The sequence below is a fragment of the Bos grunniens genome, chromosome 18, assembly GCF_055505025.1.
Source record: "Bos grunniens cultivar Pamir isolate PY7600 chromosome 18, Bosgru_T2T1.0, whole genome shotgun sequence".
Classification (NCBI taxonomy): Eukaryota; Metazoa; Chordata; class Mammalia; order Artiodactyla; family Bovidae; genus Bos; species Bos grunniens.
The window spans coordinates 33,258,928-33,284,443 of NC_141182.1; positions in this window are offsets into that span (position 1 = coordinate 33,258,928).

A 25,516-nucleotide genomic window follows, 5' to 3' on the forward strand; every position below is an offset into this window, starting at 1 on the left:
GAGACGCTGGCGAGGATGAACTGATCATTTCGGATGAGCTGATTTATTCAGATAATATGAACTGAATAACAGTATGACACCGAGTGGAGAGGAGGAAGCCAACTCACACGTCTGAGAGGCACCTTTTCAGAGATTCTACTCTTTCCCATCATAGAAAAGAGAAAGGAGGCATTTCCCTGGTAGTCCAGTGGTTGAGAGTCTGCCTTCCAATGCAGGGGACATGGATGGGTTCAATCCCTAGGCAGGGAGCTAGTATCCCACATGCCGTGCAGCAACTAAGCCTGTGTGCCACAACTAGAGAGAAGTCCGCACACTGCAGCAAAAGATAGCGTGTGCCTCGGTGAAGATCCCACGTGCCACAGCTAAGACCCTGTGCAACCAAAAACAAGAAATAAATAAAACTCTGCCTTTAAAAAACAAACAAACCAAAAAAAGGGTCAGGGGAGGGTTTAGGGTAGTAAAGCAACTTGCTCCAGATCGTACAAAAGTACATATTAGAGCTGAACACCTTCCATGCTGGGTCTGTAGACCACAGATTCTTTGACACACCTTGCATTGATAGGCAGGTCTATCTCCCACTCCCCACCTTGACTCTAGGCCAAGTGTAATGAGCTGTCAGTTCATGCAGTGTAATGGAAGTGATACTACACAACTCCCCAGGCTCAGTTAGCCAAGGCCCTGCACCCTCCATCTGGTCCCTCTGGGACACTCGCTCTTGGAACCCAGTTACCATGCTGTGGTGAAACCAGAGAAGCTCATGGAGAAATACAGGTTGAGTAGAACTAGGGCCCCTGGCCCTGATCTGCAGCTCCAGCAGGGCTCTCAGCTAACAGCACCAATGTGCCAGCTATGTGAGCAAGCTGTCCTGAAAGTGGATTCTCCAATACCTTGTTGAATGTGCCCCACCAGAGGCACATGAAGCAGATGAACTGTCCCTCCTGTGCCCTGCCCACACGGCAGATTCAGGAGCAAAGTAAGTGATTGTTGTTGTTTTAAGCTGCTAAGTGTGGACGTGGTTTGTCATGCAGCATAGATAACTGGACATCAGTGCTGGTGCCCTTTCTGTATGTCCTATTGATTCCCAGAGAGACAGTGTGTTAAAGACAGGGTGGCCGCAGTTTTGAAGGATGGTTCGCAGTGATGGGAGTGCATGTAAAGGCCTGAGTGTCCAGTGTCAATTCCCTGAGACTGAGCTCTAGGCAAACAGGGTTTGGGCCTTTTACTGGGATTTCTCAGTTGAGTCCACAGTTGTGATAGGTTAACTGGAATAACCCAGTGACTCCAGAGCATTTGTGATTGAAATCAACTGAAGAACAGGCTCAGCTGAACAGACACAAGGGTCTTCAAAGGCAAAGAGTGGAAACTCCATCCCATTCCCACCACAGCCAGCGGATTTTGCTCAGTTTGCAGAGCCATGGTCAGGAAAATCATTGAAAAAGTTGACAGGTATCCTGCAAAGGTCAATTAAATGATGAATAGTCTGTAAGTCAGGTCCCATATGGAGGAGGCTATGGTACTATTAACATCCGGCCAGCCAGAATCATGGAAGAAGGGACCAGAGGTTAAGGACAAGGACCAAGAGCAAATTGCAGTGACTGTGCATGAGAAAAACATCCACTTTGAAGCCAGCAGGGCTGGCTGATAGGCTTAGCTGTGTGATCTCTGGAGAATCTTGCACTCCCAGACCCTTCGCTCAGTTACAAAAGGTGAAGGGTAATCTCTAGCTCCCTCATAGGCTTATAGGCACAGTGTTAGGACTATTGAAGGTAATTTATATAAAAGCATGGTATATGTGAGACCCTCAGTACTTCTTTGCTGTTAAACTCAGGAGTATGGTATTAGGCTTTATTTTAAAAGGGGTGGTTGGACTTCCCTGGTGGTCCAGTGGTTAAGAATCCACCTGCCAATCCAGGGGACGTGGGTTCAATCCCTGGTCTGGGAAGATCTGTCATGCCTCAGAGCAACTAAGTCCATGTGCCACATCTACTGAAGCCCGTCTAGAGCCCGTGCTCTGCACCAAGAGAAGCCACCACAGTGAGAAACCTGCTCACTACCATGAAGAGTAGCCCCCACTCATCGTAACTGGAGAAAGCCCACACAGCAATGAAGACAGCACAGCCAGAAACGGACTAAAGACAGACATCTTAAAAGGGCTTTCCCATCAATAAAATGCTTGACTTTGGAAAACAGATCATCTTAAAGACTTCTTCCTTAGGCTGGATGATTACTTAAGAATGATGTTAGGCAGCATTCCACCATGTGTGGGAGGCTGGCCACAGTGACCTCTAACTTCCCTTTGATCCTTAAGGGATTGCACTTAGATCCCTGAGGGATCCTTCTGCAGCACCAGTCTTATCTCTCTTTAATTCCCTGTGTATCCTAGAAGCCCAGTAAGGCCCAGTTCTCACACCAGTAAGCATAAGCATTGCTTCAGCAGAGACAGAACCTCATGAGTTAAGTGGCCCGTGGACCATTCACATTCAGACTCTGAAGTTTTGTGTTCAGCTCTCCAACATCATAGAGAATCTTGGTTGAGATTTAAAATATTTTCAGAATTCATATATGCAGAAAATGTTGTCTATCAGACAAATGCTTGTACATGAAAGGGACAGTGAACATTTAATATTCTACACCAATGTGAAGCCAAAATTCAAGGGCATTTTGTTCTTTGAATCAGAGATGTTGTCATGGTTCCTCCTTCTTCTTTTACTTTTGTGTCGAGAATTACTGTTAAACAAGAAACAGGAGCTAACTGTAAAGGGCTTTTAGTTTGAATTTCAGCTTCATCCCTTATGAACTCTGCAACCTTGGGCAAGTCACTTAACCTCTCTGAACTTGAGTCTCGGTATGCAAAATAGAAATAATAATAATTCCCTTCTTGGGCTGTTGTGAGAATTAAATAAGATAAACTGTGTGCTGGTGCCTGGAGCAAGTAGGAAATTAATACATACTTGTTTCTTTCCTGCTGGTTGATTTCTCTGGGCTGTTTCCATGAAACTGAGGAGGAGGCATCATTTTTCTCTGTCTTTTTCTCTCTCCCTGAGATAGATGTCTGAATTGTGCCTGTCAGGAGAAATGGCATTTAGGGGCGTAAGTCTTTACAGAAGAGGGAACTACAACTCCATTCACTCGCATTGTTTTCCCACTCATGTTTACCCTGGATGCTGTGGCTGTTGGTTGTCCATCGCAAGGAGTAGTCTTTCTGAACTGCTTAATACTGAAACCCTGATTTTTTGAGGCAGGAGAATAATTCCCCTCTTGGATAAAAAGGTGGCTGTAGTCAAGCACTACCATGTACTTATGCTCTGGCCAAAGAGGTGTGTGTAGAAGTGATGTAGAATGGTCTGCACTTGCAAGAGTCAACTCAGTTAGGTGATTCCTCCAGTTTGCCACCCTGCCTTCCTTCCTTCTTCCAGCCTGAAACTTGTCCTTGCAGCTGCGGAGTCAGTACAAATATGGATCCTAAGGTGACCCTGACGATGAGATAGAGCAGAAATCAAGACCCTTGGTCTCTATGGACCCAAAGGAAGGAGGCACCATGATATTTTGGACTCTCCGGTACCACACATCTTTCACTTGGGAGATAAATAAGGCTCTTTCTTGGGTTAAGCCACCATTGTTTTTCCTTCTTTGTTGGTGTTCAGTCGCTCAGTCATGTCCAACTCTTCGCGACCCCATGGACTGCAGCACACCAGGCCTCCTTGTCCTTCACTATCTCCCAGAGTTTGCTCAAACTCATCTCCATTGAGTCAGTGATGCCATCCAACCATCTCATCCTCTGTTGCCCCTTCCTCCTCCTAACCTCAATAAGAAACGTAGGAAGGAACCCAGGGAGAAGGCTCTTGAAAAGGAAGGTTCCTGATAATCTCCCTCTGGAGGAGTCGGGCAGCTTTCCTCTAGGAGGTTACTGAGAGCGGAGTATGGGACACACAGACAGGTGGGGGTGTGCTGGTGGTTTAGTTCTGTGTCACAGAAAAGAACAAAAATTCCTGCTCGTAGGAGAGAAACTATGGGGCTTATTCAGAAGTCTCTTCCTTCCAGTCTCCTTCTCTCCTTTGCAACCATCATTGAATACCTGCCATGTGACGGGTACCAGGATAGGAACCAAGTTTTGTGATCCTCCGTCTCAGTTAACCCCTGGCTGATGGAAGCAGACAGCTCATCTATTCATCAGAAATTGTCACAGGGTGTGAAGAGCCCTGTGGATGCCATCAGTGTGCAGATCTGGAGCAGTTAATCTAGCTTGAGTTTGAGAAAGGGAATCAGTCAGACTTTGTGAGGAAAATGTCTTTGTTGGGTGTGGGAGGGTGACAGGCTTCAGGCATAGGAAGAAAGGATCTTCATTCCAAGGTCTGTGGCCCTGCCTGACATTTCCCACATCCCATGGCTGAGGACCATGTCATCACTGATAACTTCTCTCTAGTCTCAATGTTTATCCACATCTACCACAATCTAAATATGACTTGAAGGCCACTCAGAATCCCAGTCCCTCAGTCCGTGTTGGGTACAAACAAATGAACACTTTGGAAATCTGCATATGGTCATTACCCATTTAGTCTCAACAGCTTTGTTAACTGCGAAACATTCTTCCATGTAACTGGAAAATTGGCTGGAGAATTGCTCCCATTCATCTCGTTGTGGGTGGGGGCAAATGCTTAGGACATAGTAACCAGGAGTGTCTCCAAGTGCCCCACTCCCCAAGATGGCAGCCCCATTGTCAACAGGCACAGAGAGAGGTTTTGTTTTGTTTTGTTTTTTCATTTATTTATTTTGGCTGCCTCAGGGCTTAGTTGTGGCACTCCATCTCTGTTGATTTGGCATGTGGACTCTCTGGTCGTGGCCTCATGACATATGGGGTCTGTGTTCCCCAACCAAGGATTGAACTGGTGTCCTCTTCGTTGAAAGACAGATTTTTAACCACTGTACCAGCAGGGAAGTTCCAGGCAGAGAGAGTCTGAACCTTGTAGCCAACAGGGCCGGAGCCGTGAGAGGTGCAAAAATGGGTGAGGTAGGTAATCAGCTGAGACTGCATCGGCTCGTGATAGATTCTGTTTGACTGCTTGCCTCTAGGGAATGAACAGAAACATCACGGGAGGAAAGAGTTGAAGTTGATATTTATCGAGCACCTACTATATGCCAAACTATTATTTTAGGCTTTTAACATATGTTCTTATCTGATCGTCACATTAACACTTTAATATAGTTATATAATATGTATGGGAATCCACATTATATAAAGGAGAATGCAGAGGAGCTTCAGGAAATAACCAAGTTTGTCCAGGGTCTCACTAGCAGTCAAGGAGTCAGGATCCCACTCCAGTTCACACCTCACAGTGCCCCCTCACACCAGAGCACATTCATACCAGACTCCAACTGGAACTGACTCTGCGAGGCATAAAGCACACTTTTATGAGTGAAAACAGGGCTGGCTGGGAGGCTAATAATGATGGTGGATCGGCTATGCCTCTCCGTGTTTCTGTACCAGGAGCTGTGGACACTTTTCCCTAGTAGAGAACAGCTACCTGACCAGATATGTTTATTGGAAATGTTTTATATTCCCTTCCCGAAGGGATAAACATGACTTCTGGTCTCTAACTAGGAGAAATAATTATGTGTATTCCCTCTTTGTCCTCCACCCAATAACATTTGCCAAGCTGTTTGCTAATTACCCTAGAAACAATAGATTCTCAACAGAAATAAAAAAGCAATCTATTTTCTCGGTACCTTTTCACTCTAACACTTCAGGTTAGAGCAGGAAAGAGAAACACACCATATATCCTCCCTTAATGGGCAACCAAACAGTCGACTTGGCAGAGAACAGGAGAAGGGACAAAAAATATCCTCTCGATGCCACAGGAAACACATAAACCAAAACAAAACTCAATATCATGTCAGATGCTCCGGGGTGCTCCCTTGAAGGAATGAACTCACACTCCAGCTTTGACTGTGTGATAAACTTGAAAGCTTTCCTTCCTTCGCCCCTAAATTATCCAGAGCTGTTTCATCTCTCTTCTGCAGAAGAATCTTGACAACCCCTTTGGCAGCTGGGAGACGGCTGGATACAGCAGGAGGAACATGGAATTTGAAATCATTAGATGCAAGATTAGATCTGGCCCTGCCACTTACTACTTCTGTAACCTCAGGCCAGGCATCCTTCGGAGTCTTACAAGACTGTTGAGAAGAACAAACAGGAAATATGTATGTGTAAGCATTTTGCAAACTCTCAGGCATTTCTCCATAGTTTAAAAGAAAAGAGTAAAAGTGTTGGGTCGGTCATTAGGGTATAGAATGCAAAAGACACATTAGAATGTTGGTGTTTAGTAGAATCGCACTCCACCTTCATTAAGCGCCTACTAATTCCTAGGTGAGGCCCGAAGTCTCGCCTCCTTGCAGGGTGGTGGTGTTTCTTTTATTGATTCACTAATTTTTGGTGGCACTGTGCTTCTGTCATGGCACACAGGCTCTTCTCTAGCTGCAGCAGGCAAAGGCTCCTCTTTAGTTTGTAGTTCAGGGGCTTCTTAGTTCAGTGGCTTCTTTTGTTTCAAAGCATGGGCTGTAGAGCGTGCAGGCTCAGTAGCTGACCAGGGATCGAACCCATGTCCACTGGATTGGCAGGCATATTCTTAACCACTGCACCACCAGGGATGTCCAGGGAGGTGCTGTTTTGCATGCCCATTTCACAGATGGAAAGGCTACTGCTCAGATACGGTGGTTTCCTCATGGTTGCAGAGCTGGTAAATATCAATTAGGATTCACATCTTAGTGGGTCTGACCCTGAGGAGACCCAAGCACCTTTCCAATATACCACATTAGCATTTTCATACAAATTCAAATAGAAAGCAATGCCACCTGACATTAGGGACATATTATGAAGCAAACGATGCTGGGTGCTACTGGCAGTGCTCAACAGCTGGCTCACTGCCTGACTGTGGCATTCCACTCAGACAGGGATTGGGATTGATCGCTCTTGACTTGTCTGTCTCCTGTCTCATCACCACCCTTTGCAGTGAGGTCACCTCTGCTCACTGGACACTAACAAGGACATTAGACAAGGAAGGACAATTTCTGCTTGAATTCTAAACTTTCTTTCTTCCTACATGCCCTGCAAAGAGCTACATTAAAACCCTCAGGTTTAAAATGCATTCGTTATATATAAAGGCAAAATGAATCCATGTAAAAGTTGGTGAAAGTTGAGTCAGGTCTATAGACTGGGTATTGTATTGTAACAATATCAGCTTCCTGGTTTTGATAATGAACAGTGGTTACAGAAGCTGCCACCATACAGGGAACTGGTTGAAGCACACATGAAGTCTCTCTGTTCTGTTTTTGAACCTAATAAGTACACTTCTGTTTCATGTTACATTTTCCCTCTTAAGACTGATCCCCTTCCCCCTCTGATTATTATCTGAGTGTCCCAGCCCACTTCATCACTCTCATAGTCCCCGATAGTTACTTTGGCGTTAGTACTTAAAGCACGCCTTTGGCTTCTTTGATGATCTGTACGTCCTATTGCTAGATTCTGAACTCATGGAAGGCACGGGTATTTCTTTATGTCAATATATCCCCGGTAGTGTACAAAGTCTAGCTGATACATTTTGGCTTAATATATAGACGAAAGGGCTCCCTAGGTGGCGCTAGTGGTAATGAACCTGCCTGCCAGTGCAGAAGATGTAAGAAACGTGGGTTCGATCCCTGGGTCGGGAAGATCCCCTAGAGGCGGGCATGGCAACCCATTCCAATATTCTTGCCTGGAGAATCCCATGGACAGAGGAGCCTGACCAGCTGCAGTCCATGGGGTCGAAAAGAGCTGGACTCGACTGAAGCGACTCAGATGTACATACACATAGAAGAATAGATGAGCAAGCTCTGATGTATATCTTGCTAGTTAGAAACGGGGGCTGATTCATCACGGAAACACAGGGAAGTGTTGCTCTGGTTTGCTGTGTGATGCCCAGCGCTGTTCCCAGGGTCCCTTTCTGCAGGTTATTCCAGTTACCTGGCATGTCAGGTACGCAATGGGAAGTACAGATGGTAGGAGCAGAAAGTAAGTAAAAAGCCTTTCTAACACACATAGCTCCACCAGAGATTTGTGCAGCAATTTTCGAAGTGAAATAGAAGGGGAAAATTGATGAGATAAAATATAAAATTGGAGGGAAAAAAGTTTCCCTTTGTATCATGTGCACTGTGGGCAGTTAGTGTTATTGCCAAATGAATGTTCCCATTTTCTTGGAAGAGTCATGTGGCACTGGGCATGTCACCAAGGTACCATTTGAGCAGAATGAAGTGATGCTATAGACTTTGGGGTCCAGAATGGAATTTTTTAGCAGGAACTGTAAAACAGTCATGATGGACCTTTTCTAACTTCATGAAGTGAAATATTGATCATGAAGTTGAAAATGTGGCTCCTGGCTCATCACTGAATAATCATCTAGGTCCAGAGTGATTAAAATAAGCCCAGCCAGTTGATGAATCCCAAGTAATTCTACCTTATAGTTGTACTGTTTTTTAGCAATTCTCAGACACATTTGACTTACTTGTTTTTTATTTCACATGTTAACACCTCTGAAATCAGAATGCTATCAGTCTGGTAGGCAGAAATCTTGATATTAGCTGTCATTGCCTATGCATATGTGTTACAAGTCGCAGAATAAGTATCTTTAGTTTAGGGGGGAATCCCCATCACAATAACAGTACCCTCTTTCAAGAAAGGCTATATCACCAGTGGTCTTGTTATGGGAAAGACCAGCTGTTAATAGCTGTGAATTCATAAGTGACCCTGAAGATATTCTGTTTGAATATGAAGCAGTTTTATTAATACCTTGACCCCGGTGGATCAAATGGTAAAGAATCTGCCTGCAATGTGGGAGACCTGGGTTTGATCCCTGGGTTGGGAAGATCCCCTGGAGGTAGGGCATAGCAACCCACTCTAGTATTCTTGCCTGGAGAAACCCCATGGACAAAGGATCCTAGTGGGCTACAGTCCATGGGGTCACAAAGGGTCAGACACGACTGAGTGACTAAGCCCACATGACCAATTTATTTCTCTTTATAAAAAAGTTTATTTTTAAAAGAGAAATTTTAACAAGAGTTCCATGTGACAAAAATCTGTGTCTAAATACATCTCAAAGTAGTTTTTAAAAACTCAGTCATAAGGAATCACTGTGTCATAGTTTAATTGGCAGCAATATTTCTTCTTTAGTATTACATGTAATAATGATACACTTTAAAATGGATAGTTCCTGGATACAATGGGATAAATTGCATTCTAGATACAACTGTCAGAATTCAAGTTTATAAAACACTCCCAAATCAATTATGCAAAACCAATTAGGAGAATGACCTAAAACCCCTTTCTGCAAACAATTACTGTCAATATACAATATTTAGAGAGAAACTTTTAAGGTCTCATTGCTATAGAAAATAGAAATTCAAATGACATATGACAAAAATGGAAATTACCTGTGTTACCTTGAAGATCCCAATAAAAAGCTAAATAGCTACCTGGTGAATACATCCCCCTTGTCCCCTGACCACGTGGATTTACCCCTCTGCTGGGAGAAGTAGCAGGTGGCCCCATTAACTAGAGTTGGCTTTGAATCTTGGTGTTCAGGTTTCAAAGGTGGAAGCGCACCTAAACAGAGCTCTCCATTTACAGAGGAAGCAACTGCCTCAAGGCTGGTTCTCAGGCTTAAATCCACTTACATGGTTGTTTTCAGTCTAGGACTGTGCTTACACAACCAGACGCACGAAACAAAAAGATCTGAACATAAATATCAGCTGGATCATAGACCATTAAATGACACCTCAGTCCTTTTCAGCATCCACTGAGTGTCCTCTTGCCGAGAGAACCTCATGTAAGCGAACACTCACAAGCCCTACTGCCCGACTTCACAGATGAGGAAACTGAAGCTGAAAGTTTACGGTACTCTGTCCGAGGTCACACAGCTAGTGGGGCAGGTGGGAGCCAAATCAAGTTCTGTGCAACCCACAGATTGCTCTCTTTCTGTCATAAGACATTATTTTGGGTACAACCATGGAGGAAATGGCATCATGCTTTTCCAAAACTGGTACTCTCAGGGAAAAGAACAATATAAAGACACATGGTCAAATGTAGTTGAAAGAGTGCTTCAGTGCAGATATGGGCCCTGGGGCTCTCTTGCCTGCACATGTCTGCCTGTGGCTGGATGGTCCTCTCCATAACCTCCTATCACTTTCTCTATGGTTGACTCCCACTCCTGAAGTAAGCTTCAGCATGGGCATTGGTACTTCCAGAAACATTCTAAGGCTGAATTCCTGGCTTCCTTCTCTTGGCTCCCCTAAGACCTTGTGCTTCTCTTTATCATTGCATTTATATCATTGCATCTTGGATTATCGGATGTGCCATCAGACAGAGCGCTCCCCAAGGCAGGAAACACCTTTTTCATCATTAGATCCTCAAACCTAGCACTGATGCAGGTCTATTGACTGAATACATGGATCGTGTGGACTGCTAAGAATTATTTGTCCCCTCTGTAAGCAGAGATTCTTTACTTTTCTACATGAATAGCCACCACTGAAATATTTTAAGTGGAGGAGCATATGAGTAAGAAAGCAATGGAAGGCCCCTTTACTAAAACTTGCACAACTAATGCTCCAAACACTTAACAGAAACAAGTTCAGGACAGTCTGTGCAAGGCACTGCAAACCTGCATCAGTGTGGCATGCAGTATAAGGAAAAGAGAAATCAGGATTTCATAAACAGGTTTAGAAGTTCTTTTCTAAAGTTGTATACCCATCTATTGTTTGGTCAGTGCCTACACTTCTGCGCATCACTCTCTTATAGAATGTATCAGTATGGCAGAGTGGGCACAGGCTCTAGATACATTAAGGAATGTCTAGGGATTTGCAAATAAATGAATGAGAGTCAGGGACGCAGGGTCTTCTCATGTTCCTCTCCTGTTTCTTTCCAGTTTTCCCCAGTAGCCTAAGGTATACTTAAAAAACAAAAACCCTCAACACATCACCTCTAGCTGTTTGAACTTAGGATAAATTCCCCATAAGAAAGTATTTACCTGGCCTTGCAGGATTGCCCCCTGCCTGTTGCTCTGACTTCGTCCTACCACTTATCCCCTATGTGGCAACTCCCCAGGGCAGTTGTCTTTTTCACTCTTCTCTTTTCAGCACGTGATGTGGTGCCATGGATGCTCAACAATACTTGTTGGACAAAAGAAAAGGAATAAGTGAATGAATAAATGAATAATGATTCCTTGGTTTCTGCTTTGGAGATTAAACACATCCTGTAGAATACAAGATAACTAAATGTCCATCATTCTACCCTGCCCATCCTGCTAACTGTTTCCCCACCCTGCAGCTGCTTCCTCAAAGAATCCCTCTCTGCTCTTAAGTCGCGCATGCCTGCTGCTGGGAACACCCACAGATGTGCTCTGTACACACACACACAGCTCGCTCTGAGTAATCATATTGATTCGGAATTAACGGCCATTCAGATACCTCATTGAAGATGCCATCTGGGATGTTATTGCACTTCAGAGGTAGATCATAGTCTGCGAAAATCTGTCAAAAATGTAGAAATAACTCATCAAAATGGCCATGTTAGAACCTAGCTGCTCTTCGTTGGGAAGCAGAGTCTGGTGATGCAGACCAGAGTGGAAGGAAATGGAGTAAGAGAAAAAAGGAGGAAGAGCTATTCCTTTCCTCTGTTTTCAACAGTTGAGAGACATGGAAAGTTTAGGCATGTGCTGCTGCTGCTGCTGCTGTTGCTAAGTCGCTTCAGTCGTGTCCGACTCTGTGTGACCCCATAGACGGCAGCCCACCAGGCTCCCCTGTCCCTGGGATTCTCCAGGCAAGCACACTGGAGTGGGTTGCCATTTCCTTCTCCAGTGGGTGAAAGTGAAAAGTAGAAGTGAAGTCACTCAGTCGTGTCCTACTCTTAGCATGTGCAGAGGTTGGTAAGGGACTCCTTTGCTTAAAGCCATCTCACTGACAACAAATACTTCTCAAGATAATCTCTGGTCCAGAGGGTATGTGCTGAGGCAATGCTAGGTTTCAAGTCTTTCCTACTTACTGGAGAGTTTGCCAATTTCCCTGGTGTAAATATCCCTACATGTTCTGTTTCTGGCTACCAACAATTCAATGACTAGCTCCTAAAATGTTTCAGTGTGTAACGATTGAATCCTGCAAGACAATACAAGCTAGTTTCAACAAACTACAAGGAGGCATTCATATCCTAAATCTGCCCTCCTTCTGGGTCGGTGCCAGGCCTTGACTGTGCCTGGAGAAGCAGGAAACACAAACCTCAGGAGATGCCTGCCTCCTCCTCATTCATGTGGAATGCCTGGTGGTACCGCAGGTGCTCCCTGCTTCCACAGCATCCCTTCATCTCCACGGCAGACCTGCCCTCCGTGGGCAGCATACCATTGTCCTGCCAGCAAAATCCAGTATTATTCAGCAGGCACTTTTGAATTGAAAATAACATTTGAAAAGGATTATCCCAGGCAAAGTCATCAACTGCTGTGTACTCATTGAACTTAAAACAATGCAAGATTGATTACTTTTGTAGTCTATGCAAATTACAAATGGCATTGATATTAATCCTCAGTATTTGACTTCACCTTCACAATTACTGTTCTTAATTCAAGAAGCTGGACTTTTCTTTTGTAAAATCAAGTTATGTGTGTGTGTGTAGGAAAAATAGTCACATCTGAAGTATACTAAAAATCCTAAAAGCTTATTAAAAAAAAAAAAGACAAAGTACTGTATGAAAGGACGTCAGTTCTCTGAGATTTCTGACCTCCCATGTACTTATAATAAAATGCCATGCCCTTGGCAAGGTTCTCTTATCTCTAACTGAGGGTTTTACCTCTTTCTAGTACTGAGCTAAGTGTAACCCTCATTCACAGCCTGGCCTAGTGAATTGATCACCTTTGGACGCACTTGAAAGAATATCATGGATGGTGTTATTAATTTACCTAGTAGTCTTCCATATGCACAAACGTTCCCTAACTATGTTAAGATGTATGACCTTGTGGTATGAGAGGGAAGGAACTACTTCTAGAATGGTTGGGTGGGGGCTGGCAGTGTGAATATTTTCATGGAACTTGTTGAATACCTAAACAGTATTCTGAGTATTCCATAAATTATCATGGTGCATTATCACAACATTTTAGAAGGACTTATTTCTCTCATTTAGGAAATGCAAAAACAAATGCAAAACAGTTAAGAAACCCTTCCAGAGTGGCACATCTGAAAATGCACAAGGCAAGACTGGAAACTGAGTCCTTCTAGTTGCAAAAACCATTGCTTTCTCTGATCTATCACTCTGCCTTATGAGCCCACACCCCAAGAGCTGCCTGGAAGCTTGTCTCATTTCCTCCATCTATTTTGAGTCCAAAGCAAAGGCACCTTCTGTCGCCACCTTGTCTAAAACTTGAACTTGAGATGATGTCATGGGATAGTCAAATTAAATCAGTACAGATTTATCAAGGTCTTACTTCATTGGAAATGCCTCGTTGGGTGTAGAATAACTTCAGCGTCCTTCCCGGTGGGAAAGCTGACTCCTCTGCAGAGAGAAGATTGGAAGCCTGATGAAACAGAACCTGATTACACCCAGACCTGAGCTCCTCCCTGCATCCCTTGCACCCTCCTTGCTCTGCTCACATCAGAACCATCCTGTCTTCTTCTCTCCTCTTCTTCACTCCCCACTCAGTTCTCAAGTCATCTGGAGCTCACCTATGCCCTCCTTCTAGATCCGTCCATAATCACTGTCATCGCTCCAGCACTGGGTTCTAGTATTTCTCTGTCTCTCTCTTTTTGAAAATATTTACCTATTTGTTTGGTTGTTTCAGGTTTCACTTGTGGCACATGGGACCTTCATTGTGGTATGCAAGTGAACTCTTAGTTGAGGCATGTGGGATCTACTTCCCTGTGCAGGAATGGAACCCGGGTCCCCTGCATTGGGAGCATGGAGTCTTAGCCACTAGACCACCAGGGAAGTCCCAGGTTCCAGGGTCTCTTGCCTGGAGTACTTAAACAACTTTTAAGCTGGCTTTCCTCTTTATATCATCCTCTACTTACTTCCAGATTCACCTTGTGTTTATATGTTCAACTTTTATCATGATGTTCCAAATAATTTACAGACAAAAAATTATGAAAGTAATATTTTCTCCAAGCAAAACCTCACTTAGAAGCCTAGAAAACCAAATAGCTGAAAGCAGGTCATCTTTCACTTAGACTTTAGAAGTTTGGGAGGGGGGTACTTCGCCCCTTGGATTCCTCATGTCATGCCCCAGAGCACCGCCAAAGCTTCTCCATGGAACACGAGGGCAGGACAGAGCAATTTGAGATTGCCAGCCTGAAGAATAAATCCCAGCTTATTAGCCCAGTGTTCAAGGCCCTTCACCCCTTCTGTCTGGTAGGCCTAAGAGTCATCCCATAAGACTTGGAGTCAATACACTCAAGGCACTTAGAGTACTCCCAGCACGTGGTGAGTGCTCAGTAAGTGTAGTTTGTTTTACTTGTTATTTCCAATCCTTCACCCATTTGTGAACCCTAAGCTTCAGTTTATGTGCGTGTCTATGCCCTATGTCTTCAATCTCCATCTGCCTCTCCATAGCCATGTTCTTAAGCTATTGCCTCAGCCTAAAAATCTCTTCCCTGTCAATCTCTGCATGTACAACCAGGCACCTCTTCCAAGGCCCACTGCCTCTCAGCTTGTCATCTCAGCCAGGAGCCATCTCTCTCTCCCCCACCTCTGCACCCTTGTAGACTTGTACCTGGGCCTCACTTAGAACCCAGTGGCATCATTGTGTGACTCTCTTCCATCACGGCCACCCCAAGCAGCATGCTGAATCCAAGCCATTCTTGCCTCGTCACTATTTATTTTTCTTATTTTCTAATAGTTTTGTTTATGTATTCATGCTGCATTGGATCTTCGTTGCTGTGTGGGCTTTTCTCTAGTTGTGGCGAGTGGGGCTGCTCTCTAGTTGCAGTGTTCAGGCTTCTCATTATGGCAGCTTCTCCTGTTGCGGAGCACAGGCCCTGGGGCATGCGATCTTCAATAACTGCAGCACGTGGGCTCAGTAGTTTCGGCTCCCAGGCTCTAGAACACAGGGTCAGTAGCTGTGGTGCACAGGCTTAGTTGTTCCACAGCATGTGGGATCTTCTTGGACCAGAGATGGAACCCCTGTTTCCTGCATTGGCAGACAGATTCTTTACCTCTGAGCCACCAGGGAAGTCCGCCCCGTCACTGTCTCTAACCACCATAGTATGTCCTCTGTAGATGTTGAGTAATAAATACAACTCATTTCTGATGTGGTGCCACCTCTTTGGCATTACTTACTGCTGAGTTAATTAAGGGTGTCTGTGAAATATCTCAGAATGTTACCTGGATGCTGAAATGTCATGATAGTTGAAAAACCCTACTTCTCAAAATATTTCTGATTGAATTACTCTGTATGTATGTCAGCCTCCTTTAATTCCAGAGCATGTTTCATTTCTGCTGTTGACATGGAGTTTTCCTTTAGCAGAAGCTGACCTTTCTACTATCATTGTCCCAGACAGTGGGTCATGACTCAATCGAAGGAAGATGCTCAGATAAGGGAAGCCACCGGTAGCTCTGAGCCTGCTTGCAGGAGAACCCCTACCGCCTCAGCCATGCCTGGGCTCAGGCCCTTGCCTCTCTCAACTGGACTGTTGGGTCAGCCTTCTAAGAGACCCCTATGACTCAGCTCTTCTCTTCCAGGCTCTCCTTCCTGCCCCATGAGAGAGATTTTATGAAAGAGGGATCTGGTCACATTCTTCATGTTTCCTTTCTTAAAAGCCATAAATAGCCACATTTCCTGAAATGTGATCCACATGGTATCATCAGAAGCACTTGGAGTTCTTGCTAAAGTGGAACTCCTGAGCTCTGTCCTTGGACGCGAGGAGTCCCAGGAACCTGCACTTTGTAATAGCTTCAAGGGTGATTTCTATGCACACAAACATTTAGACCTCAGTAAAGGCCAGTTGCCGATTTCAGCACCCCTTGGCGGTGGCGGCATCTTTCTTGTCTCTGTCTTTGCACATGCCACTGCCTGTGAAGCCTCTTCTCTTCCGTGTCTGCATGCTCTTGGCCTATGAAATACCTTTGCTTTGCTCCTGCTGTCTCTTGGAAATGTCACCACTTCTAGAAAACCTCTTAGGTTTCTTAGGCGTGTTCAGTCCCCCCTCACTCAGGGCCTCTTACCCCACATCCTGAAGTCCTGTTCTGTGAATGGTGATTTCCATGCCTTTTCCTCACTGTCACCCGCCTTCAAAAGCTGGACCCATGCCCACATCTAAAGTCAGTGTAGTACTGTGCTGATGAGCTCAGATACACACAGTCTGCTTCCGCTTCCTGTGGCTTCCTCACTAAGTGACAGTGGGCACCTGGCTTCACCTCCTGGGCCTCAGTTTCCTCATCTAAAATGCTCATGTGACTAACTCCGATTTGTTGGGATTAAATGTGATAACGCATGTGAACGGCTTAGAAGAGTATGGTATCAGCGACACCTTTGTTGTTATTAATATTATCATATCTGTTATCTTGTTATCTCAAAGGTGAGACAGAACATCTGCCAACAGAGATGAGAAGTCATGTAGAACTTCTCTCCTTGTAACTCTACTGAGATAAGCTCAACACGCCTGGTAGAAAAAAAATAAATAAAGGAGCATTAGCTTTCTTTCCCCCCCTCTTACCTTGTATCAGATAAATGTCCAGACTTTGCTGCCTTATAAACCGGAGAAAATTCCCTTATGGGGCTCCTGCAATACAGGCAACCTCCATGGTTGGTAGGTTAGCTACCAACCATGGAGGTGGTAGGGCCATCATGTCTCAGCCCTGAAACAGGTTGCTCTGTGTTGTTCCCCATACACTAGAGACCAGGCTTACATGTGAAGACTTTCCTGGACACTGTGAGTAATAGAAGGGAAGAAAGAGAAATGTTAACGACGACTGACATTTATTGAGCATCCTTCTAAGTGCTTTATTTGGTCAGGTAGCTTTTACTGAGCACCTACTGTGGGCCAGGTACTGTGCTATGAGTAATACAAAAATAATTTATACTCGTGATTAATCAAAAATCCTTGCATTTTGTTTACACTCCTGAGGGGAGAAAGAGATGAAAAAATGGCATAAAAAACTATAGATTGTTACACGATATGTTCTGTAGTGAGAAGAAATAGAGCATAGTAAAGGAAACTTAAGTGTATTACCTAATACATTAAAAAAAAAACACAGCATGGAGAGGTAAAGTGACTTGCCCAACTTGATCTAGTAGGGAAGGATCACGTCAGAACGGGAATTCAGGCCATATGCTGTCAGAGTCCACGCTCTTAACCGCAGTGCATGGACAACCATGGCACCAGCTGGCCACCTTGCCTTGCTTGAGTGCTGGAAGGACAAGGCAGCCCACCTCCTTCCATAGACAGTATCCTGAGCATGCTTGCCCTTCAGGGACCCAGGCCCCAAGTACAGTGAGGACCAGAGAGGTGAAAATGTCATGGTTGTCTAGTCTCATGGAGCTTAGAGTCACCTACAGAATTGGAAACACATTAAAAAAGAATTGCACAACCTCCATACTTTGGTGTTAAATAATGTCACATTTTGCATCACAAAAAATTAAATCTGTGTTGTCACATCAACCCAGACATCTGAATTTCAGTGACTTTATTTCAATGGAAAGAGGTTAATAAGCATGTGCCTACCTGTTCCTTTAAAAAAAAACTTTTTTATTTTGTATTGAGGTATAACTGATTAACAAACAATGCCTGATAGTTTCCGGGGAATAGTGAAGGGACTTAGCCGTACATATACATATGTATCTATTCTTTCCAAAACTCCCCTCACATCCATATGCCTACCTATTTTTGGTACAGTATTCTGTCTCTAGCAATAGATACCAAAGAAGATCACCCATAACTCTAAAGTAGATTCATTTATGTGTGTGTGTGTGTGTATATATATATATATATATATATAATGAAAACATAATTTCTGCCCCCAGAGCTATGTGCAGAATGGTCAACTGCACAGGCTTGTAGAACTTACTCTCTGCCTAAATCACCTGCATTCAAGTAGGTCAAGGTTTCCATTTTCTCCAGGGACTTGGGGTGGAACTTTGTTCAATGTTTTAGTATCTAGGAAACCCTTGAAGTGATTTCCATGGAGAACGAGACACTCTTCTACAATGATAAATGCAAATTTAAGTCTGAGAGACAGAAAACAGTTAAAGGATTTCAAATGGCAATTTTCATGTTTCAGAAATCTTGAGAGACACTGTCAGCTCCAGGGTCCTCTGCGATAAGTGCTGCAACCAGGATGTCACAGGACTGCCTGAGATTGAGAGAATGTAAATGGCTGGTCCCATCCATCAACCCAGGACAGAAGAGAGTGAGATCTCCATCAGTGCTGAAGGCTGCTTCGGGAAATGCTGTGGGGTGACCCTGTTCCTATGCATCTCTCTCCACCCACAAGCGTCTTGCATCCGACTTCTCTGTGTTTGCGCCTGCTGTTCCCCTCGGAGACGGCCATCCTGCCGCTTTTCCGCTTCCTCACAGCCCATTCATGCATCACAGGAATGGGTTCCCCCCTCCTCAAAGAAGCCCCCCTTCTCCCCTGGAGAGCCCTGCCCATCTCCAGCGCCCACAGATTGGGGCTGAGTGGTTCTCAAAATCTTAATGTATATATGCTTTCTCCCTAAAATTCCATGTATACTTGACAGAGGGACTCACTCACTTCACCCATATTTATTGAGCATCTGTAATAGTACCAGAAACAGTTTGAAACACTATAGATCTATAGAGAAAGAGCTGAGCCAGTTAGATAGGGTCACTGTTGTCATAAAGCTTGTGATAGAACAGCCATGTATTTCCCATCTGCTCCACACACATGTGCATTGAAAGCAATCAAGAAGTACCTGATGATTGATTAATGTCTCTTCTTGCTCAAAAATAATGACTTTGAGATCCTGTGCTGTGCCAGGCAAGGTGCTAAACCCTTAAATTTCTGGGGTGAACAAAACATAAACAGTGCCCATGCTCAGGAAGCTTAGAGCTAAGTCACTCATTTACTTTACGGGCTTCCCAGGTGGCGCTAGTGGTAAAGAACCTGCTTGCCAATGCAGGCAGACATAAAAGACACAGGTTTGACCCCTGGGGAGGGAAGATCTCCTGGAAGAGGGCATGGCAACCCACTCCAGTATTCTTGCCTGGAGAATCCATGAACAGAGGAGCCTGGCAGGCTGCAGTCCATAGGGTCGCACAGAACTGGACATGATGAAAGTGACTTAGCACACAGGCATGCACATAGATAGTTTATAGAAAGATTTCTGGATGAATGCAACTTCTCACCTACAGTTCCTTAGCTTCCTCACGAACAGAACTGCTTCTACTTTAAAAATCATAGTTAATCCACACATACGTGTGTGGTGGGCATGACCCCGCAGGTGAAGACACTGACATTCAGAGAGGTTAAGTGACTTCAGCTGGTGAGTGAGTCAGAATTCCATTGAGTATGGCTGTACCATTAGCCGCCTTGCAGGGAGGTGACAATGCACTGTCCACATCTTCCGGTGCGATCTCTCACTGAAGCTAAAACACTAGAGAAGAATTGTGCAGCCTCAGTAGACCTGGGAGATCTGGGAGTCCCATATAGGTCTGCTAAAGTCTGCTGAGTCCAAACCCCAAAGACTATCCCCAAACATCTGGGAGTGATGTTCTTATTTTTGAGGATCAGAACGTTTGCCTCTGACTTTCACCAAGTCAAATAATGTGAAGGTGGAGCTGATGTCCTCATGCAGATTGGCAAATGTTATAGAAAAATAAAGGAGTCGGAATGTTGGTCATGTCAGGAAGCAGGGTTTTCTGAATAAAAGAAAGAACATGAAGACTGTAGGCTGAAGAAGTCAAGTTAAAATCTTGTGGTACAGAATTAGACTTATAACATATCCAATAGACTTAATTTATCAGTTCTGTTCTTTGAAAGGACCTAGAAGCATTTGGGAAGTGCTCAGTTTTTCTGTGCAAAATATCTTTATCAGTTTATGTCCAAAGATTTTTAAGTATATATATTGGCTAGGGTTATTTGTCAGAAGATAGATGGAGACAGGATTTCTGTCAATTATTAAATAACTTACTGTTCACAAAATACTTTAAGTAATGTAGAGGAAACTCTACAACATAATGGACTATCCTCAAATTACATCTTCATTTCACAATTACATTACGATTATACTTCCTAGAGCCTGATAGAGTCATGATAAGGTAACCCAAGTAGTTTGTGTTACAAACAAAGGAGATCTTTCTGTCTCTACTAGGAGATAATCACTGTTCCAATAAAAGATCCAAGAGTTCTCCAGGCTCTGCCTCAACCCAGTGAATAGAACATCAATAGTAAGAAATCCTTGTATCATTGCTTCAGCCAGAAAAACACCTAGTTATTAGTTGTGGGCTTGATTTGGTTTTCTCTTGGATTTCTAACTCATTCCTGAGCAGAAGGGTGCATTACATTTTATGTTAGCAATATTTCTTGTTTATTCTCATAATTCCATTTAATGAAAAACAAAATTTGGCCCAGACTCTCAGAGTCCTGTGACTCTTTGTTGAGAACAAATGGACTTGAGACACAGATCTATGGTGGTAATGGGGGAAACCATCAATGTATTTTAAAGTCAGCAGGTATAGTGGGGAAAAAAGTAATGAAGAGTTACAGATTCAGCCTTGGGTTCTAGCCTCCTTACTTCTTGTGAGTAAACTTTGGAAAATTATGTAACTGCATGGGGCCTTCGTCTCCTTGGCTGTAATCCTCATAGGGTTTTTTGGAAAGATTGAAGTTCAAGTATGCCAAATATTCTGCCTATGATAGTACCCAGTAAATACTCTTTCTTTCTCTAGCTTTCTGAGCTGTAATATTACAATTTGCTAGTAGATTTTTGAAGAGGAATTTGTCACTCTTATCTATGTATTTTTCCACATACAATACATATATCCAAACATATATTACAGGTAATGTGTTTGTAGAGTTCTACTTCCCACAGAATTTGTAAGTTTGTCGCTTTCAAATTTAATGTTTTTTACAATCTTTCTCTTTCCCTCTATTTATAACAGTTCAACCTGAATAATATTCTTCCATAACTCACATGAGCAGACCGTGGATGAATCATTGGTTGTCCTCTTTTTCACCTTCCCAGGCCCAGCAAAGTCCTTCCCATAATTAATCCACTGCTTGCATCCTTGACAAAGAGAGACAAACCTTCTCAAGCACAGATGGTGTGTCCAACCTCACATTTATATTGACTCCATTTAAAAAAGCTATGATTCCTCTGGAATCATACTTCTGGACACTGCTGGCATAAAATAAATATTATTAATAACTTTTATATAAACTAAGATCATGACATCCGGTCCCATCACTTCATGGAAAATAGATGGAGAAACAGAGGGAACAGTGGCTGACTTTATTTTTGGGGCTCCAAGATCACTGCAGATAGTGATTGCGGCCATGAAATTAAAAGGCGCTTACTCCTTTGAAGGAAACTTATGACCAACTTGGACAGCATATTAAAAAGCAGAGATATTACTTTGTCAACAAAAGTCTGTCTAGTCAAGGCTATGGTTTTTCCAATGTTCATGTATGGATGTGAGAGTTGGACTGTGAAGAAAGCTGAGCACCAAATAATTGATGCTTTTGAGCTGTGGTGTTGGAGAAGACTCTTGAGAGTCCCTTGGACTGTAAGGAGACCCAGCCAGTCCATCCTAAAGAGATCAGTCCTGGGTGTTCATTGGAAGGACAGATGCCGAAGCCGAAACTCCAATACTTTGACCACCTGATGAGAAGAGCTGACTCATTTGAAAAGACCCTGATGCTGGGAAAGATTGAGGGCAAGAGAATGGGATGACAGAGGATGAGATGGTTGGATGGCATCACTGACTCAATGGACATGGGTTTGGGTGGACTCCAGGAGTTGGTGATGGATAGGGAGGCCTGGCGTACTGTGATTCATGAGGTCACAAAGAGTTGGACACGACTGAGTGACTGAACTGGACTAGGTATAGGGATGCCTTAAATATGGACTTCTTTTGATGCAGTTTTCTTAGGGAGAGAATTCAGAGATTTGAAAGATAAAATTCGTCTTTACTATAGATATCTTGGTGGAAGATGTCATGCTATGTGAGAGAATTTGGCTGAGTCTCTAGTTTCTGTCCACTTTCTGTTCATTTATTTTTTTGTCCTTTTGTTTTTATTTTTCCCCTTATGGTATATCTTTAAATGTTTTTGGAGCTATTGTGATGTGCCAAAACCTTTGAAACACACGGATAAATAGACTACTCGTTTTTAAAAGGTTAATTACCAAAAATCAGTTTCCAGGTGTTTAAATGTTAATGATTTGAAAGACATGAAAATATAGATGGGTAAATCACTATATTTCTGATGGTATCCATACAAAATTATCATGGAGGGGTTGGTAAAACTCTGCTTTTTTTATGCTCTTGTTCTTATAAATACAACTGGTAGAAAACTCAAATGATGTTTTAAATAACTTACCTGGTTCCAAGTAATGCAATAGTCTCTAAAGGACACTTGTTTTTCAAGGATTTAAGAAGATGACCTTGCACATTTCAACTCTACATCAATATGAAATCCATAATCTAAACGTGGCTTGCAAATTGCAAACCATGGATAGATGTCTGTTTTAAAAGGTAGTCACAGATCAGATTCCAAATTGGAAAAAATATTTGTAACTTAAATCAGGCAGGAATAGTATCCCTCATATGAAAACAATCTTCTAAAAATAGAAAATAGAAGTAAGAATTCTATAGAAATATGCGAAGGAAAGATAATTAGACAGTTCAAAAAAGAAATGCAAAATCCTGTAAGTATACTAAAAGGTGCTTAACCTTGATCATAACAGAAATGCAGATTAAAACTACAGTGAGATGCTAGTTCTCACCTTTCAAGTTGGCAAAAATCCAAATAATGACATTCTCTATTGGCAGCTCTCTGGAGACATAGGTATTCCCATGCATTGTTGGGGGAAATGCAAAAATATAATGAATATGGAAGAGAAATTGGCAATATCTAGCAAATTACTTAGGTATTTAACATTGACACAGCAAGCCCTCTCTAAGTGTCTTACCTCAAAGATACACAAACAAAAATATAAAAAGAAATATGTAGAAAAACATTTTTGTAACACTATTTGTAATAGCAAAGCTTGGGGGAAAATGGCCATTAAGATTAGACTTTAAATACTAACGTCATATAATGCAGGTGTAATGCAAGTATGAGAAATATGTGATACATAAAATGTACTCTAAGGTGACAAAATCAAGGTGTATAGTATGTAAGCAAAGGAATAGATACAAATACACAGATACACACATAATTTGACATATTTTTAAAAGCTCCAAAAGGGGAGAAACATGAGAGAAGCGTAGAATCTCAGCTCTCTGGATTATATGCCTTGTGTTATAGGCTTGACTCTCTAAACATCACAGTCTTAATACTTATAAAACAAAATTAACTTTTTAAAAGGACTTCCTAAAATCAGCATGAAGACTAAAACAAATTAACTGCCTATTAAATTTTTGACACTAGTACGTGCAGTCGTGTTCGACTCTGCAGCCCCATGGACTATAGCCCGCCGGGCTCCTCTGTCCATAGCATTCTCCAGGCAAGAATACTGGGAGTAGGTTGTCATTTCCTCCTCCAAGGGATCTTTCTGACCCAGGAATTGAACCCACATCTTCTGTGTCTCCTGCATTGGCAGGTAGATTCTTTACCACTGAGACAGCTGGGAAGCCTGACATAAGCACAGATGGGGATTATTTCAAATAACTTTAAAACACACGGTTTTACTGTACATCTCTGATAAGATATACAAAGTTAACTCCAAAAAATCCTCAACTTTCTTTTGGTAATTGTTTTTTGTGGTAATGTTGGTGCTGTTATTATGAGACTGTTGTATTTGAGGATAGGCATCAAATATGCCTGGCATGCTGCAATTCATGAGGTCGCAAAGAGTCAAACACGACTGAACTGAACTGAAGTGAACTGATCTAATATACAGTGATGTTAGCAACAACATTGGGAACTAGGATTTTTGACATAAGAGTATGGGAACAAAGACACACTATTGAAGAAATCAAGTTTTAAAATAATTAAAATAGTAGTCCTAAGTTAAAATTCATAGTGTATTTCACCTATAAAACAGTGTATATCTTAGTTCTGTTGCTTGCATTTATCTTAGTTCTATTATTTGCAAACAACTAGAAGTAATGGGCAACTCAATAGCAATGAGTTGCAGCAGCAATAGCAATGAGGGCTTTTGGTGTAAGAAATGTGGTCTCTAGGTACTGCTGCTGCTGCTGCTGCTGCTAAGTCGCTTCAGTCGTGTCCAACTCTATGCGACCCCATAGATGGCAGCCCACCAGGCTCCCCCGTCCGTGGGATTCTCCAGGCAAGAATACTGGAGTGGGTTGCCATTTCCTTCTCCAATGCATGAAAGTGAAAGTGAAGTCGTTCAGTCATGTCTGACTCTTAGCAACCCCATGGACTACAGCCTTCCAGGCTCCTCCATCCATGGGATTTTCCAGGCAAGAGTACTGGAGTGGGTTGCCATTGCCTTCTCCCATTAAAGAAGAAAAAATTTTTTAAGAAATTTTGGTACAAGATAAGCTCTTTATCATCACGTTGTGCCAGAAAACAAGGTGGCTGTCAAAGTTTAGTAGGATCAGAAGAACTCAAGAGCCAAATTGAGCCCAAAGGCAGTGAGAAAATAAGGATCATATCTGCAATGGAATGAAACTCATCACATACACTTGAACCCATCCATGAGGTCAGAATTACATTTAAGAACAACAGCACATTGGTTACTTTTGGATAATTTTAGGGAACTGGTTTCTTCATTTTGAATACTGGTTAATATAGGAAAGGAATGAAGCCTTTCCTGTATAAATTGTACCTCATAGTAACAGAGTAGTTGATAAGGGACAGTTTCTTTTTATCAGATCAGATCCCAATTAGTCACCCAGTTAGTCGCTGAAGATGGAATGATGCAATAGTAGCAATTTGTACACTGTGTGAAATAACACATCCAAGAAATGATCAATATTTGTTAATGTCACAGAGAGACAAGCAGACATTAAGTACCTTCCAGTGGATGTACAGGATACCTATGAAATTGTCTTGCCAAAAAGCCAAAATCAAACCTGAGTCTGGTCAAGCCTCTGAATCTAATTTCCAGCTTAGAGAAAATAGAAGAGGGAGAGCAGCATGTTCAACGACACCAAATCAACATAATCTAAAACGTGAGAAATTCTTTAGGACAAAGGATTTGTTTTTTTCAACAAATAAGTGAGAGACTCAGGAAGACAAAGAGGGGAGGGTGAAGAAGGAGGATACAGAATGGGCGGGAGGGGAAGAGAGAGAAAGAGGGAAGTTTGATTGTAGGATCATGGTTGTGTTGGCATCATAGTCTTTTGCTTTTAGAGATAGAAAAGG